The sequence below is a fragment of the Aquarana catesbeiana genome, linkage group LG03 (genome assembly GCF_042186555.1).
Source record: "Aquarana catesbeiana isolate 2022-GZ linkage group LG03, ASM4218655v1, whole genome shotgun sequence".
In the NCBI taxonomy this organism is placed as follows: domain Eukaryota; kingdom Metazoa; phylum Chordata; class Amphibia; order Anura; family Ranidae; genus Aquarana; species Aquarana catesbeiana.
Genome location: NC_133326.1, coordinates 182,528,598 through 182,546,831, shown reverse-complemented (window position 1 = coordinate 182,546,831; position 18,234 = coordinate 182,528,598). Strand labels below are relative to the sequence as shown.

The following is an 18,234-nucleotide window of genomic DNA, read 5'->3' as shown; positions in this document are numbered from 1 at the left end:
CTTTCATGCAATTTGGTTCACAGGATTAAAATCCACTGCTGTTTTTTCCTTATCAATTAAAACATTTAAAGCCCATATTGGCTTCCTTAAAGCAGAAGTAACCCCATCCATAAAACAGTTTCATTTCCGGCACGTGCCAGAAATGTAACACTCCCATTGGTTGTGCTCTCAACCAAACTGTCAAACTATCCAATGGCTGGTGTTATAACTAATCACATGTGCAGTATCATTGCAGTTGTAGATTAACCACCTCAAAACAGGGCACTTACACCCCCTTCCTGCCAAGGCCATTTTTTTAGCTTTCATCGCTGTTACACTTTGAATGAAAATTGTGCGGTCATGCTACACTGTAACCATGTGAATTTTTTATCATTTTTTTTACACAAATAGAGCTTTCTTTTGGTGATATTTAATGACTACTGGGTTTTTTATTTTTTCCTAAAAAAAAAAAACAAAAATTTTGAAAAAGAATAAAAGTTTTTCTTAGTTTCTCTCAGTAAGTTTTGTAAATAAGTATTTTTTCTCCTTCACTGATGGGTGCTGATGAGGCAGCACTGATGGGCACTGATAGGCTGCACTGATGCGCACTGATGAGGTGGCACTTATGGACACTGATGAGGCGGCACTTATGGGCACTGATAGGTGGTACTGATATGTGGTACTGATGAGCACTGATAGGTGGCACTGGTGGGCACTGGGCATAGATAGGTGGCACTGGTGGGCACAGACAGGTGGCACTGGTGGGCACAGATAGGTGGCATGGATAGGCAGCACTGATGGGTGGCACTGATTGGCACTGATGGGTGGCATTGATGGGCAGCACTGATGGGCGGCACTGATGGGCACTGATGGGTGGCATTGATGGGCAGCACTGATAGCAAGCACTGACTGGCATCATTAATGGCCACTTATTGCTGGCACTTGTGGTCACTGATTGCTGGCACTTGTGGGCACAGATTGGTGGAAATTGTGGGCACAGACATATGACGTCCACCCAGAACGAGAGCCGTGCCGCCCAGCTGTCATTTGACGGCCGGCCGGCCGGCGGGAAGAGGTTAAACAGAGGCAAAGATGGGAGCTTCCTTGGCTGAAAACGATAGGAGGGTTTACTTACACTTTAAGAGTTAAAAAAAGAAAAGCTAAGCACTTAGGCTGGTAACCCTCGAGTAAAAGGGCCACAAGTGTCAGACACGCTGATACTAGTCCAGTCAAGGCTTTCACCTAGCATTGAAGAATATCACTGTCTTATGCCTGAGATCAATGCTGGTAGTAGGCATTGCATATCTCTTAGGGGAATTTGGGTACATTTTCTCCAAACTAGCACTGCTACTAAGAGTTTTCATGATTGTGGACTGGGGTACTCAGCTGCAGGGGCATTGTCCTTCAGACACTATGGTTTCCTTCCACACTCCAAAGACATGTTGGTAGGTTAATTGGCTCCTGTCTAAATTGGCTCTAGTATGTGTGTGTATAAATGTGAGTTGATGTGAATATGCAATATATATGTAAAGTGCTTTGTAAATTATTGCTGCCATAAACTGTAAGTGCCGATAATAATAACAGTAATGAACATAACCTTTGAAAACCCAGAGTACCCTAAAATGCTCTGTAGCATTAAGTAGAGATATGAGAAGTGTACTACAGTCATTTGTGGGCAGGGCCATTTTATGGGCTGGCTTTTGGGTGTAGTTAATAGTGAAAGACATTTTAACCTTTGTAAGCTGGGACAATAGCTCTGGTATGTGTGTACAGTGGCTATAATTTATTTCCACACCAAGGCTTCCCATAGTACAGGCCCTACTGAAACTATATTCCAATACTATTATTACTATATGATCCAGGAAAAGTATATAATTTCGGTAACAGTAACTCAGTATTTCACTGAGCAATATATACCTTATTATATCTGTAGCTGGCATATTATATCACTTAGTATCATATCAACCCATTCCCTCACTTTCTCCTGTAATCAACTTTTCCTACAATACCTCAACCCCCTCAATAGTAAGTCCCATCATACTAGTAGCATTCTATTTCCTTAGCACTTCAAACCTCCAATCCGCAGCAGCAACTTACCTATTCTCAGATAGCCTGTGCTCCTCTGTCCCTGGGCAAAGACCAGCAATTGTCTTGAGCTAGGAAATTTCTCTTTCAATATGTTTATTAAAATTTTCAGTATAAAAGTACATAGTTTACAATCATGGTATCAAAACCATAACAAAGAGAAACATAAACACTTACAAGGCATCTAATAGGCATGGTATGACCAATGAGAAGTGGAGAGGTAGAAAGGGAGGGTTTTCCTCCAGAATGTAAAATAAGCATTTCCTAAGGGATATAGCTAATATTATGGAATGGTATAGATAGAAGGGAAGCCTCCTATAAAGTTGGGCTCCATCAAAATTCCATTCTCCACATCTAACATGTGGAAGGCCCGTGTATCAAACCTTCTATGATCTATTGGAGTCAACAAAGGTAAAATTATTATTATTATTATTATACAGTATTTATATAGCGCCAACAGTTTACGTAGCGCTTTACAACTTGAGGGTAGACAGTACAAATACAATACAATTTGATACAGTAGGAATCAGAGGGCCCTGCTCCTTAGAGCTTACAATCTAAGAGTAAAATATTTTGAAACAGAGAAAATGTAAGAAAAGGAAAGAGCAAAGAGAAAAAGAAAATGAGAGACAGCCAGACAGGGGGGACAACGGACCCTGGGGTGACAAGCGACTCAGAGGAAACAATAAAGGTTACATGGACCTTTGTATGTAGTTGACCCAAGTTTCCAGAGTCAGATCAAATTTCTGGACAGTGTCCTGGAATATACTATCTGTTTTTTTCCTGGGCTATAATCCATGAAATCTTTCTCTTCACTGCTGCAAAGGAACCTGGCTGCTTCCACGTTCTAGCTATTTTCATCTTAGGAGCTAGGAAATTTGATGTATGGTCCTGCATTTTCACCAATTGTGTCCCAAGTCAAATAATGGGACCATACAGCACATTTCAAAGCAAAACAGAGATGTACCACATGTTGGCCTGTGCCAAGGAGAAGAGAATGAACAGGATCATTGCTTTTGCCACATATTACTGGGTTACAGGGCACTGATATATATCATTGTCTAGTGATATCATTGCTCAGCTGTGGCAATTACAGTTATGCTGACCGGTTTCCTCTGAAACTCCAGACAAAAAGCTAAATACACACTTGAAAAAACTTTTAATACATATGAAAGAGCTATGTCAGACACTACATCCAGGCTGGTTACCTGGCATTAGTCTTCTGAAGTTAAGACATAAAGCTAGGTCACCTCCTTGCCCCTAGCCTGTGATTGGTCAGGAAAGGAACAGATAATTGCCTTCTCTGCTCATACTTTCTTTCTACTGCTATCAGAATGTTTCTTGTCAGCACAAGTGCATGAAGCACACATGATTAGCTCTTATGCTTCTCCATTTTCCCCAGTGTGAGCGGTCTTGTACAAGGGATTATAAGAAGGTGACATCAAGGTAACCTATTTAAGTCCAGGGGTAATCAAAAATGTTGTGACTAGATTATATTTTAAAGTTGTGATATGTAGCTTAACAATAATGTTGTAACTATTTTGCATGCAATGTAATTGTGTTTACACTAGTTTTTTTTCTTTACCATGCATAGGGTTCATGTTTGGTCATTTGTTTTTAAAAATACATTGAGTATTCATTCAATATATTAAACACATATGGACAAGATGTGAAAAACAAAATTGTGTGATCCACTCTCCCATCTGATATTGGTAATTTATGCTAGCCTGTTCCAGTCCCTACTTTTGAGACTGAGATTGGGAATAAAGACTTCACTACAAAAGAGTAGGAATTAACACTTTATTCAAAGCTCCATCAAAGTTAATATTCAGGAGACCAACTACAAGCTTAGTTCTTGGTGGTATTGCACTCCTTTCTCTTGCACCGTATTTCCATAGACATTCCAAACATATGCTGGAGGTTTAAAAGTTAACAGGATCCCTCCTAAATATATGGTGGCAAACCATTCTGGACTGAAGTCTATTGTCTCCTCACCAATATCACTGGCATTACCCTGCCTTTCCATACTTCCCCATTCCTACTATACCACACCACCAGCATAACAATAAAACAATACAAGCATTCATTAATACCATAGGAAACACTGGAAAAGACAATATCTAAAAACCATGGAAGAAACTATTCACATTAGCCAGGGTAAAATGATCTGCTTTCTTTTATGTCTGGATTATATAGCACCTATATAAACACCAAATACCATCAAATAATTCACCCTTGCCCCAACCTGGCTAAACAATCTCCTCTCTTTCACTGTGTTGGCTGGCATTCACTTTGGCAGTCAACTGGTTAAACCCGATAGACCATATCGCATAGATGGGTCTGAGCTTCTACCTCCTCCTGGAGTCAACCCCAACCTTCCTATTACTACCCCAGCCCACTCCTCGCCTTCACCCCTGCTCCTCTATCACCCCCTGATTATTTTTATACAATCCCATTCCTGCCCTTCTCATTTAAACACCACAATCTTTTTTCTCACACACCTAACCCGTGCTCCACACTTCTGGTCTTTCCCTTCCCTTTCTTTCTCATGTTTCCCACTTTAAAATGCCCTCTCTTAACCCCCTTCATTTCTGATCAATTCCCTGACCTTTCCTAGCAAAGTCTTGCACACACATTATATGGAATGGGGACCTAAGCTTACTTTACATCCTGTAACAGAAATTTTCTGACAAGCAAGAACTCTTTTGCAGTCTCAAAGTCTACTTCTGTTTTTCCTTTGGACCCCTGGAAGTCAGGGACTCCCACTCCTATATTATTATACAGGATTTTATATAGTGCCAACAGTTTGTGCAGCGCTTTACAACATGAGGGCAGACAGTACACTTACAATACAGGAGGGATCAGAGGGCCCTGCTCATTAGAGCTTACAATCTAGAAGGGAGGGTCAATTGGAACAAAAGGTAATAACTGTGGGGATGAGCTGATGGAGAAAATGAAAATACAGTTGTTAGGTGTGGGTAGAGTAGGCTTCTCTGAAGAGGAGGGTTTTCATGGATCGTCAAAAAGCTAATAGAGTAGGAGATAAGCGGACAGATTGGGGTAAGGCATTCCATAGGATTGGAGAGGCTTTAGAAAAGTCTATATTGCTACACCCTTATGTACCCATTATTGCAACTTTCTGTACTCTGTTACTCTTTGTACCACTTTGTTAACCTTCTTAAAGTGCTTCATAATAAATCATTAGGAAAAGAAAAGATGTCAGTTTTAATTTGTTTAATGTGTTGTGTTCTTGTATTAATATTATTTCCAAATACTTTTATTACTTTTTTTTCTATTTATCCTGATAATGGGGACCCCAAATATATGTAGGCTATGATAAATACAGTACATCAGCACTGCATGGTCAATTAGCAAGAGTGTATATTTTAGATTTCAAGATATTAGGCATTTTTGCAATAGCTGTAATGATTTAAAAAATAAAATATTATTTTTCCCTCTCTTCACTGCTGTTGCAGAACTTTTTTTTTCTCCCCTCACACCTGAAACTATTGTAAGAACAGAGAAACTGCTACAGTGTAAAAGGCAGCAGGAAAGTTTGTTGCTGGGCACAAATTTTCCTTTGATCACCATGATTTGTTAATCATGATGATCACATGATCTTTCACCACAGAGAGTGGTTACAGATCAATCAGGCAGAGTCCTTCTGGACTGTGCAGTGGGCTGAGAAAGATTAAAGTGGTCTCTAAAGCCTGCTGCAGAGGAAACTGATTGGACTTTAATTAGCACCTTCCTGGCATGGGGAACTTGCTGGGAAGACAGGGGTATGGAATGGAAGAAAATTAAGGTACCTACACTAGCTGCATTTAAAAATACATTTACATTTTTGTAATGAATACATAACTGCAATAATGAGTGTTTTTATATCTTCCTGAATTTAAGTTTTAAAGTGCATTTAGAGCAAAAATTTAACATATTGCAGCTTAGATGTGATGGTTGCATAAATTGCACTTTTCCAGCTTTTTTTTTCACAGTTACATAGTCAGGTTGAAAAGAGACAAAAACCCATCTAGTTCAACCAAAAAAGGGGAAAAAAGAACATACAATCCCATATACACAATCCTTCACCCACAGTTGATCCAGAGGAAGGCAAAAAATTCCAGCAAAGCATGCTCCAATTTGCTCCAGCAGAGGAAAAAATTCCTTTCCTGATCCTCCGAGAGGCAATCGAATATTCCCTGGATCAACTTTACCTATAAATGTTAGTATCCAGTTATATTATGTACATTTAGAAAATAATCCAGGCCTTTTGTTAAAGCAATCTACTGAGCTGGACAGAGCCAGCTCTTGAGGGAATCGATTTCAACATTTACACAGCTCTTACTGTGAAGAAACCTTTCTGTATTTGGAGATGAGCCCCCTTGTCCCCTGTGATGCCTTTTCCCTTATTTTAATCCTAAAATCCTACTGGTAACATACTTTCTGTACTGGATTTATAGAGGAGAAGGACTATAGGGCAGAAACGTTCTTAGGACTATAGAACAATGGTGTGTGCAGCTAGTGGTATCCCATAGCTCAGTGCTGCCTCTCAGCTTCCAACCTGTAATGCCCCGTACACATGGTCGCACTTTGTTCGGACATTCCGACAACAAAATCCTAGGATTTTTTCTGACGGATGTTGGCTCAAACTTGTCTTGCATACACACGGTCACACAAAGTTGTTGGAAAATCTGATTGTTCTAAACTCGGTGACGTAAAACACATACGTCGGGACTATAAACGGGGCAGTGGCCAATAGCTTTCATCTTTTTATTTATTCTGAGCATGCGTGGCACTTAGTCCGTTGGATTTGTGTACATACGATCGGAATTTCCGACAACGGATTTTGTTGTCGGAAAATTTTATATCCTGCTCTCAAACGTTGTGTGTCGGAAAATCCGATGGAAAATGTGTGATGGAGCCTACACACGGTCAGAATTTCCGACAACAAGGTCCTATCACACATTTTCCATCGGAAAATCCGACCGTGTGTACAGGGCATTACAGTTTTACAGGCAAAATGCATTACACCACAGTAAGGCTCCATGTACACTGCTGCTGGTAAACAAACGTTTAGGAGCAGTTGGGTGTTTTTTTTTTTTTTCAGCTGCCCCTGAACTCTCCTCAATGTTATCTTATCAATACATGTCCACAGGGTCGTTTATAGTCGTTTCTAGGGAGTTGAGTTTAGAAGCATTTTTTGGAACGCAAAAAAAAAAAATGCATTCAGGATGGATGTTCAGAGGCATTTGAAACGCCTGTAACAGCTTGTAAACGCGTATAAACTCAGTAACTCGCGTTCAGCCGTGTTTCGTTTACAGGCATTTTAAATTAATTTGTATTGACTATTTGAAAAAAGAAAAAAAAACACTTCTAAATGCAAACACGGCTAAATGCAGCATGTAAACGCATGTAAACGCAGCAAAACTGATGTTTTTAAACGTTGGTTACTATCTGTCAAGTTAAATCGTTCAGGAGAGGTTGTAAAATGTCCCATGTACATTAGGCCTAAAAAAGAATTATGAATGTTAGACAATGTAGTAGTTAAAATATACTAAGTATATGTTCAAACTAACATACTGTTTAAAGCATCTGCCAAGTCTATGCATCAACATAAAATCAATTATTCATTCACCTTTTTTTATCATGCGTACAATGCACACATTATTGAAAGCACTGGTGTCTTTAAGCAGTGATGCTTAAACATACATTTTTTATGTGTCATATTCACAAATATGTGTATATTCAAATGACTTAAATAATCATCCACAGCTCACCTACAAAAACTCAATGTAGTGTCTTAGTAGGAATAATATTCCGTATATGTGATGCTTTATGAAGGTGAACATTTTATTTTTGTTCTTTTTTAGCAATCAAGGTTTTAGGGCATTTTATATAATAGGCTTTAAATAATAAGCTTTGCTTTAGGGGTGGTATGTTTGTTTTTATATTTAATTTGGGGATATATTTTTTTTTTATTCACGTTGACAGGTCCTTTATTTTAGATAAAACTGCTTTTCTTTTGCTGAAAGGCTTCGCTTTAAGAAAGTGGTGTTTTGGTTTTAGAGGGGATAGTTTGAGTTTTTTTGTGAGTTTTTATCTTATGTTTAAAGGGCTTTTTCCTGATGCCAAAATGGCAGCATACTAGTGATGGGTTCCGCCTTTCTCCCCTCCCTCAAGACCAATGAAATAGCATAAATTAAAGGCCAGTTAGGCCCCGCCCCATTGTTCTTTTTGTCCTCATACCTCCACGCACCAGTGAAGAGTAAGCAGTACTGTGTTCCCCCCTCTGCCTCCAGGCAGCTGCCGGCTGGGTTAAGCTTCTCCCAGTGCGAAGTCCCAGTATCAGGCTGCTAAAAGTGCCAGAGTAGCTTGGGAGCTCCTTTTGTGGGTCTCGATGGAGCTGAGCAGTTTTTCCTCTTTAGGAATGAAATCTGCCTTTAAGGTTGGTGTCTGCAACGCTTGTTGGGTTTGGGGAGGCCAGCTTTGCATCCTTCTTACCTTTGCCTTTGTTTGTCTTCTGTAATTTTCTCATTTTCTGCACCTCCTTTTCTTTTCCTCCTACAGTGGCACTGGTCTGGGTACATTACTCCCCCTAGACAGGTTCTCTGTCCTTTGCTGTCCTAGGCCGGCTGTAGGTATAGCTTATGTTTTTAGGTTGTGTATGTATAGGTTTGGGGCAGGTGGGTATGTGTATATGTGTATGTGTATATGTGTATATATATATATATATATATATATATATATATATATATATGTATGTGTGTATGCATATGGTTATGTATATATGTGTATTGTAGGGGATCAGAGGGGTGGACAGCTGCCTCAGAGACCGCCCATTAAAACAAAAGTGGCTTTATTCAGCAAAATGGCACAGTTGTGCACACAGGTACAGCCCACAGTTCAGCAGCACATAGGCTTACAGGTAATAGTTCATGGCTCCAATCAGAGCTACAGTCTTTATGTGGTTAAGCTCACCCAGCACACCATCCAGCAATGGATATCTTCACACAGCATGCTGCTGTCTCTCTCTCTCCTACTCAAACAGCTCCTTTCTGAGTCTTTCAGCCCAGCTGACAATTAGCAGGTCTGAAGGGGAAATACCTGTCCTCTTCGATTAACCTCTTCTTAACCCTTCTCCAGGCTTACCCTCTGCAGTATGTATATATGTTTATGTATATGTTTGTGTATATATGTGTGTGTTCTTATGTTGGTTGGTATGTGTGTGTGTGTGGGGGGGTGTTATATGGAGCGGTATGTGCATGTATTTATATATGAATGCTTTTTTTAAAAAAAAAAAAAGGAAAAGGAGAGAGTGTGTAGATGTATACATGTGTATGTATATATTTAGATATACATTAATAGAGGGAGAAGCGAAGTCGCTGTTGCCTTATCTATTTTTCCTCTTCTCTGTCTTTCTGCGGCTGTCCGTCTCTCAGCTGGTCATCCCATTTCTCCACGGTTCGAGTATCAGTCACCACCCATACAAAAGACCCTCAAAACTTAGGTGGGGACCACCGTGTCGGTAAGTTTTCAGGAAGAGAGTGCCCTCTCATGCGGATTGCTTTAATTTGCTTCAGCTCCACGTGCCCACGCTCTCAAAGGCCAGAGCCAGAGGCCATAGAAAGGCGGACGTTCTTCAGAGAAGCATAGCTCGGATGCCGCTCCCACTCAAGAGAGAGGTTCCAAGGAAAACGTCTTAGCTCTTCTTTCCCAGACCCAGCACCCCAACAAGAGTCCCGCAGGACCTGTGGCGCAGTGCCTATGCCCAGGAGGCTGGTGAGTGAAGTCAGCCTGGTTGAAGTTTGCAGCTGACAGGTAATACTGAATGTCCTTATTACTTATAAGGTGGCACAAAACTTCTGTTTTAAACTCACTCTAATTACTCTAGCTAGCCAGCCCCCTTGTTGTGGGTCTAACCACTAGCAGAACAACCTGCCTCATGGATCACTTAACCTCTCGGTACTCCTGAGAAGGGGGCGCAGCCTGCAAATGATTTTAGCTCCCTTGCACCAGAGGAAGATCTGGAGCTACTTAGTGTCAGTTTTTCTTTGGAGAACTGTGTATCCAGGCGGTCATGCAGATCATTACATGGGTTAAAAGTCATATTTATCCTTTCAATGAGCAATCACTTTTCCTTTAGGAAACTGGTTTAATTCAAGGCGGATATAGCATCGCGGAAATCCATGCCTACAGTGGGACCGGCTGTTGTCCAATAGGGTGGCGGCTGGGAAGGGCCTGCCACTCAACAGAGGCCCTTACCTTGGTGAAGGGTACTTTGGGTTTCTGCTCCCAGGATATGGTTGGGGAGGAAATCCCTAGGGCTGATATCTTGGGACCCGGCCAAGATGTATCTGCAAATTTTACTGCGGAAGCAGCAATAGTCTCAACCTGGTGCCTGGCCAAGGCAATGCTATACTCAGTTACGGCTAGAGGTACCCTATGGTTGAGACCCGGTGTGGTGTTCAGCTTCCTAGAAACAAAATTGAAATAGTCACTTTATAGTGCAAGATCTCTGTTTGATATGAAACCAGAGACAGCCATGTCGGAAGTGACAGGAGGGGGGTCCGTTCTTCTCCCATAACAGAAAGCAGGAAAGTAAAAAAAAATATATATATATAACTAAAACTAAATAATAATAGATAAAGGGAGAAATGTGTTTCTCCCGCTAGGTTCTGCTCCTCTAGGGGCAACCTTTCATAAGGTCCATATATGAAAATCTTTGGGTGTACCGCAGGTACCCACAAAACCCTTTTACCGGGCGCATGCCCAGAATTTTAAGGTAAGTCCCAGTGGGCATGCATCACAGGTTACTGGACAGTGGATTGTGCAGATCCTTTGAGGATAGGCACTCATGGTCACTTTGGTGGATTCCTCACTGTTCCTTCTCTGGACCTTTTTCTCCCCCTCAGAGCTGCCAGATCCACCGCAACCACGGCGGTTACAATACTTACAGACACTTCAGACTCAGAGGGGAGCTGTCCTGGTCCCATCTCACAGGAGAGATTGTAGGTTTCCTACCCACCCCTGTTTGTAGGTCGCGGGGGTTGGAGAGAAGCATTCGCTTGCAGCAGATGGCTGGAGGCTTTCGCTAGATCGTCAGGATTCTTATCCTTATGTCCCAAAAATGTTTTTCTTTTCTTTTTTATTCCAAAGTAAGTGATTTGGTGATTGGTTGGACACATCATACCTTTTAGCCTATGAATATCTCTAAGAATATTCACAGAGGTTTCAGTGCCGTGTCAGTTCCTCTTGGAGAACAGGGTCTCCAGATTCGCCACTACCTGGGCATCATTCCTTTCTACATTAAAAAAAAAAAAAAAAAGGCCAACTTTTGCTCTCCAACAGTTAAAGTGCCTGTGGGGACTCTACTGGTTACTCTGTTTTGCTTCCATCAGAAAAGGACGGTGACGGTCATAAGGAGAATTCTGAAATCAGATGCCTCTACTTCCTGGACGACTTCTAGGTGTCTCAGCCTCCTGACCGTAATGTTGTCATTCATACCAATGATTTCTTGGGTGCATGGGCTCCGGAGCTAGTTTCAACTACAACGGAGGAAACAGGATCCGGCGCAGCTATGGTCGGTGTCACGCAGTATGTATAGCGGTCCGCAGTGATGGAAAGACCTTGAGGATGTCACAAACCATCTGACTGGATCAATGTGATGAATCATATTGGCAAGACAGCCTGGAAGGCGCACTGCGAAGGTCTGTCGGTCAAGGCAAGCAGAGATTGCTAGCCAAGGAAGGTAGTCTTAAAAGCGCTGGAAGGTGAGGCAGCCTTTTTTATCACTTTGACCTTGCTAAACAGAATCAAGGGTGACCAGTCATCTTGAGGTTGAGCAACAGGACAGCAATTGTGTATTTTCAGCTCCAGGGAGGATCTCGTGGCAATATGCTATTGACAGATGTAGAACCCAGAATGTCTGGGTAGGAAGATCACCAGAAAATTCCGGAAGCAATTTACCTCCTAGGGGACTGGAATACACGGACATACTGTCCATCATGCAAGCTTGCCAGAGCATGAGGAGGATGCTTGTCCACAGGTGGCCTACTACAGACAGGCTTCTTTGCTTCTCACAGGAAATGCCAATTTAAGAAGAGGTCTGACTCGGTTTCAGCTCCCCAAAGCAGAGAACAGAAGCTGAGTTTCTCCATGAAACTGCAATTAAGCCTACTGCATATGTTTTTCCCCAACTTCTCTCGTAATTAAATTCCTCTGGAAGCTGTCAAAGCTGTCAAGAATGAGCATGGTAGTCAGGACCACCCCTTCATTCTGACCATAGGAGTCTTGGTGCTTCCTGGCTATCTTCTTCAGTATACCAAAGTCGATTCCCCTTCACACATGCACAGACCAGAGATGCAAGCATAATGGCGGGAAGGGAAAGCCGCAGAACCTAGATTGCTCCAGAGTTGCTCCAAGAGTGAGCTCTACTTTGGGGGGTGCGAAAGGCACTCTACTAACAGCCTCTATGCCAAGATCTGGAACAAACTTGTTTTTTTCTATTTTGCATGGCAAGATATTATTCTTACTGCACCTCTGGTGGCAGCTGTTCTGGTCTTCTTGTAGGTCAGATTGGACATGAACCTTACCCTATACTCTTTTGAGGTTGCAGGTGTCAGCAAGAACAAGGTTTAATTTGGCCAAAGGCCCTTTAGTTTGCAAAATTTTTAAAACAGTCAGGAGGTTTCGTCAACCGCGAGAGAGAATCTTTCACAATTAAAATCTTTCAATGCTGTTGGGGTTTATTTCAACTGTTTACTCCAGCAGGGCAGTGTTCGGTTTAAGACATCGCTTACTAACCAGTATTTAGCGCAAATCGTCAAACAGAAGTCGGTTTGAATTTCAAGCCCTTAGAGCTTCAGAAAAGCATATTGCTTTTGTTACAGGAGTAGAGATGCATCCTGTAGTTCAGCTTATATCAGAGGTAGCAACAGCCCTCCATCTATCAATCATCTGTCCATTGCCTAACTTTCAAGACATTCAAGCAAGAAAACCACACAAATTGGTCATTCCCAGAGCTTGAAAGAAGTTTCTGTCCACAATTGCTCTTTTCAGTTCATATAAGTTTTTCACTGTTCCAGATGGAATTCATCAGGCAAAAGAGGTTGCCTCCTGGACTTTAGCAAGATTGGTTGTGCAGATGGGAAATGGGTCGTGAGTCTCCTTCAGTGGCAGGATGCATCCTCTTCCAGAGGGGTTGAGGCCTCATAGGCAGGCCAAGTTGAAAGCATCTATGGATTAATTCTACAGGAAAGTGGCATGCTTTTCCCAGCATACCTTTTCAACCTTTACAGAATAGATCTGGGTGCCTTGTCATCAGTGGGCTTTGGAGGAATGACTGTTCAGTCTCCTGTCCCATTTGAAAATATATAATATATACATATATATATATATATATATATATATATATATATAAATAGATACACACACACACACACACATATATATATATATATATATATATATATATATATATATATATATATATATATATATATATATATATATATATAAATATATATATATATATATATAATTATTTTTGTTTGTTAAGTAGAACCCACCCTGTCAGCTAGGATATGTATTACTAGTATGCTGCCATGGTGGCGTCAGGAAAACGGAAAATTGTATCATACCGTAATTTTCCTTTCCTGACGCCAATCCATGGCAGCATACGGACCCACCCTTGTGCGTTTCGGTAACTAGCTAATTACGAAGAATGGGGCTGGGCCTAACTGGCCTTTAATTTATGCTATTTCCTTGGTCCTGAGGGAGGGGAGAAAGGCGGAGCCTATCACTAGTATGCTGCCATGGATTGGCGCCAGGAAAGGAAAATTACGGTAAGTATGATACAATTTTCCGTTTTTTATGTTTGGGGTGCTCAAAATGTAGCATTCATTTCTTACTGACCATCAGTTCTCAGAGCTCCCTCTTCTCTGCAGCACACTGCTGCCTCATTTAAAAGAAACAAAAAACTAAGTGCAAGAACACTGTGCATCTAATCCACCACACATAATATCTCTTACATATACCGTACCTCCCTAACCTCATTGATAAAATGAGAATTAGGCATAGACCTTACACAAGTTAGTTTTAGTGCACACTAATGCGGTGCGGGAAACCCCACGATCAGTGTGCGCTTCCGGCACCACATTTAAATCGCACTGCCTTTGCGATCTGCAGCGAGCATCAGTGCAATCTCAATGACACCCCAAATGCAGGTCACAAACACAGTACATTTGCCTGCACCGGATCGCATGGTACAAAAGTACCATGCAATCCAGTTGCAGTGCAGTTCCAAAATTAGTACATGCATGACTTTGGTATGATGCAGTGTGATTTGAGCCCATTCAAAATGAATGAACTCAAATCGTACCACACTGAATCGCATGTGAGTTGAGCAGGAATGCGGTGTGGTTCCTGTGCGATTCACATGCGGTTTATAATGTGAACTGAGGCTTAGACATATTATCCCTGATTACAAGTTTCTTGCTGCTGGCCAGTTTTTCACTGATGAATTACAGTGGGGCAAAAAAGTATTTAGTCAGCCACCAACTGTGCAAGTTTTCCCACTTAAAAAGATGAGAGGCCTGTAATTGTCATCATAGGTATACCTGAACTATGAGAGACAAAATGTGGAAACAAATCCAGACAATCACATCATGTCTGATTTTTGAAAGAATTTATTTGCAAATTATGGTGGAAAATAAGTATTTGGTCACCTACAAACAAGCAAGATTTCTATCTCTCACAGACCTGTATCTTCTTCTTTGAGAGGCTCTTCTGTCCTCCACTCATTACCTGTATTAATGGCACCTGTTTGAACTTGTTATCAGTATAAAAGACACCTGTTCACAACCTCAAACAGTCACACTCCAAACTCCAAACACCATGGTGAAGACCAAAGAGCTGTCGAAGGACACCAGGAACAAAATTGTAGACCTGCACCAGGCTGGGAAGACTGAATCTGCAATAGGCAAGCAGCTTGGTGTGAAGAAATCAACTGTGGGAGCAATAATTAGAAAATGGAAGACATACAAGACCACTGATAATCTCCCTCGATCTGGGGCTCCATGCAAGATCTCACCCCGTGGGGTCAAAATGATCACAAGAACGGTGAGCAAAAATCCCAGAACCACACGGGGGGACCTAGTGAATGACCTACAGAGAGCTGGGACCAACGTAACAAAGGCTACCATCAGTAACATACTATGCCGCCAGGGACTCAGATCCTGCAGTGCCAGATGTGTCCCCCTGCTTAAGCCAGTACATGTCCGGGCCCATCTGAGGTTTGCTAGAGAGCATTTGGATGATCCAGAAGAGGATTGGGAGAATGTCATCTGGTCAGATGAAACCAAAGTAGAACTGTTTGGTAGAAACACAACTCGTCGTGTTTGGAGGAAAGAGAATGCTGAGTTGCAACCAAAGAACACCATACCTACTGTGAAGCATGGGGGTGGCAACATCATGCTTTGGGTCTGTTTCTCTGCAAAGGGAAAAGGACGACTGATCTGTGTACATGAAAGAATGAATGGGGCCATGTATCGTGAGATTTTGAGTGCAAACCTCCTCCCATCAGCAAGGGCATTGAAGATGAAACGTGGCTGGGTCTTTCAGCATGACAATGATGCCAAACACACTGCCCGTGCAACGAAGGAGTGGCTTCATAAGAAGCATTTCCAGGTCCTGGAGTGGCCTAGCTAATCTCAACCCCATAGAAAACCTTTGGAGGGAGTTGAAAGTCTGTGTTGCCCAGCGACAGCCCCAAAACATCCCTGCTCTAGAGGAGATCTGCATGGAGGAATGGGCCAATATACCAGCAACAGTGTGTGAGCGGAGATATCCCCTGTATTTGCATGTGCCGACGTCATCAGCACATGCGCACTGAAGCAAATATAATACATAGCCTATATGTTTGTCTCTAGTATATATCATCCCTGTCTTGCTATAAAAAATTGTCTTGCTGCTGTCCAATTTTACAATGCTGTATCATCTATGATCACTTAATTCTTAAAGAAAGCTTGATAGAAATTGTCCATCAACAGGACAGTTTGCCACCAGCAAAAAAGAGGGACAGCCTCGGCAAACTACTGGACAACTTCTATCCACCATGAAAGCAGGTCTATTACAGTTCTATGGAAAAACACATGTTGCTGCTAAAGCTACCTGAAAACAAAAAAATGCAAATTGAAATGAACCAGACTTGGATGTGCTATATGTAAGCAAAGCTATTAGTAAAATGAAATAAATAAATAAATTCCACAGCCAAATTTGCTCTGCCAGTGCATGCTGTTACTGACGGCACACAGAGATTGCACTTGTTTCATAACACCACATGCAGTTTTTAGGCATTCCCTGAGCATGTTCTTTTAAGGATTTGTGTTCAATGTATTTATTTCATTTTTATTTTTTTATTTTTTGCATTAGCACATGTCCTCCATTGCAGTGCAGCTTTTCTTATAGTCACAAAAAAAAGAGTAGCCTGAACCTTTGAGAAAGCCCACTGGGTGCTACGCGTGAGGTGTGGGGGGGGTGTGTGTGTGATGTAATCACGCTGGGACTAGGTGGAGCTGTGTATGCTGAGGATTGTATTGTAAGATGCCATTTTTTTTACTTCTAAAATGTGAGTGGATTTTTATATGGAAATAAATACTTTTAATTAGCGATTTGCTCTATGTTTTTTTTCCTATTGCCTCCTATATGATTGACACCATGCTGAGAGCTGCTGAGAACTACGGATTTGGAGTGTAGTACAGCCAGTGGGAGTAGTGCCACTTCTAACACTGCAAAGCGCATATAGATCTCCTGTAATTAGTGAGGTATATTCAAGCAGGTGAGAAGATACCCATAGGTGGGGTGAAGGGCACTGTGGAGATCAGAGGCAATTACTGAAGTATTTTTAGTGTATGGGACTGCAACCCTTTTTTTCACAGACACTGAATCATTTAATATTTAAAAGAAAAAATGGACTCCCGAAAATCTATTATACAGTATATAGATGATTCTTACACTGTTTTCAGATTTTTATTTATGCACAATAATTTGAATGCACTATATTGAAGGAGAGCACTGTATTTTTTATTTAAATTTTTTGTGACTATATATATTTATTGCATTTTGTACAGGTGGTTGGTTGCATAGCGGTGTTAGCTGCTTCCTATAGTATATAGAGTTGAGTAATAGGTGGTTTATACACAGGGATAGCGTGGAAAGTTTTTTTCACATTTATATGCAGAATCTTTTATGCCTTTTTCACAGTAGCTTGCCTATTGGCCCCTTAAAAAAGGACAGAATGTAACAAAATTCACCCCTCATAGATTTTAATGCGTATCACCTCCAAGTTCAGGTTTGCGGAATCTTGAATAACATTCACCAAACCCTTTGCATATTGAACCAGGGCAGATTTGGCTATCACTAGTTCCAAAGACAATACTGCACTCTAGTTTCATTTCTAAACGTGTAGTGTTTTCAAAGTGCTTTGTAAATATGCCAGAGCAAGTTATATGAAACAACTTGTCAACTAATGTGAAAAACTGGATATGCTTAGTTTTAAAAAATGTGCAGATCACAGTTTTATCACAGCCCATAGATTATGGTAATTCTACAAAAAAAATGGAATGTTTCGGGACTCAGTTTTTTTTCTATAACAAATGAGAAGGGGTTCTGTAGCTGAAAAATGATTTTTAATAAAGTATTTTTGCAAAGAGTCTGCATATACTTACGGAAAGTAAAGAATAAAATTAATTTTCAAAGTGCAGTGTACTTCTTGTACTGGGAAATTACGTATTTAATGTGTGTTTACATTCACTGATAAAGGACAAAGTAAAATAGGAGTCTAGCCATTTCATTAAAAAACAAAAAACAAACACAAATAAAAAAATGCAAATACATACTCTTATTTCAGTATAAACCAAGGACAAATGAATGACTTTTCAGTCTTTTTTTTTTCTTCTTTTAAAATGGCTTGCAATATGACACATTGGTCCTTATTCACATCTTATACTCATAAATTATGTTACTATAGCAAATGGATCTTAGTTCTTTTTGTTGTGTATAGATGCACAGTAATGCAAAGGTTGTCAACTGCCAAACGTGTACATTTATTCAAACATAATGCAAATGCATCATCCACTAATGTTTTGGAACTATACAGGGAGCAGAAACACATTT

At 40.9% G+C, this 18,234-nt stretch overlaps 1 protein-coding gene across 9 annotated transcripts in view; it reads right to left on the bottom strand.

The window, feature by feature from the left end:
- Window positions 1-18,234, bottom strand: part of MAGI2 (membrane associated guanylate kinase, WW and PDZ domain containing 2) — a 1,136,189-nt gene that overhangs the window by 945,312 nt on the left and 172,643 nt on the right. The gene's annotated exons all lie outside the window — the stretch shown is intronic.